General features: G+C 39.4%; 1 protein-coding gene across 1 annotated transcript in view; it reads left to right on the plus strand.

Moving 5' to 3' along the window:
• LOC101855988 overlaps positions 1-1118 on the plus strand; it is a 59554-nt gene that overhangs the window by 2990 nt on the left and 55446 nt on the right. The gene's annotated exons all lie outside the window — the stretch shown is intronic.

Here is a 1118-nt window from a genome sequence, read left to right on the forward strand (position 1 = left end):
TGTAGCCATAATTCACTGATATAGCAGATTGAGTCTTTCTAAAATTGCAGTTGCTTAAATCAAACATTAGTTAAAATTAAGACAATGCATTTTGCACTAAAAGAACTTACTTTTAGCCACCAAAAATCCCAAACTGTGTCGACATTAAAAAAAAAAAATTAAAAAAAAAATCCGATTTAAATTTTAAAAATCTGATTTAAATTAAAAAAATCGATTTTTCTTATTTTTGTTTTAAAATTTTTTTAAATCACCAACCCTGCTCCTTCTGGCTGTTGTCTTTCAGCCACACCCCTGATCTTTGGGCAGGTAAGATATTTATAAGATATAACGTCTAGCCTCCTCGGATAAGGGCAAAATATCTCGGAGGTCCCGTTTGCAAGTTGTACGCTTTAGAGATTCCTTGGTGGTCCTATAAGTGATAAAGAGCAGGCCTAGGCTTCGGCTGCCACCCAGGGAAAATTGAACATTTGATGGTGATCTTCTAAAACACACACGGGCTTGTTTGTTCAAGGTCTGGAGTCGAGCAACAGGATGGGTGGTGGGTGGTTGGCAAGTGCTCTGGTGTGGTTTACTCCTTCTTTCCTATAAAAAAAAATCTATCGTCTCTATCTCCCCTCCTTCTTATTTTGTGTTTGTTACTTTCTTGTAACACCTCTAATCTTCGGCACTTGTATGACTTTATTGTGTTGCAAGTGCCGTAAAACTCTTACTAAAACTAAAACTAAAACATGTGTGCAGCGTGAGCGAGAAATGCGGTAATGGACAGTGTAAATTTTTGCTTGTTTTAGTAAGGATTCAGGGCGCTAGCAACTGCATACGGTCATATGAGCGCTAAGGGGTAGATGTCAACAGGGAAGTCCAAACGAGGAATCAGGTTTACTCTGCTCACCTCTCTAGCCCCAACAGCCCAAAGTCTGCTTCGACTATCAAGGCACCCCGGAAATAGCAGTTCACAAGACAGTGACAAACTTACAAAAGAAGAGGAGGAAAAATGACAGTAGTAAGGATGAGGAAAGAAAAAGCAGCAGTTCCCCCTACGTTGTTCCGGCACAGTATGAGCTTGACATGAATCTGCCCATTTACAATATTCTATTGTGCCTAAGAACAAGTCAATACAC

This window comes from Aplysia californica, unplaced genomic scaffold, assembly GCF_000002075.1.
Source record: "Aplysia californica isolate F4 #8 unplaced genomic scaffold, AplCal3.0 scaffold01005, whole genome shotgun sequence".
In the NCBI taxonomy this organism is placed as follows: Eukaryota; Metazoa; Mollusca; class Gastropoda; order Aplysiida; family Aplysiidae; genus Aplysia; species Aplysia californica.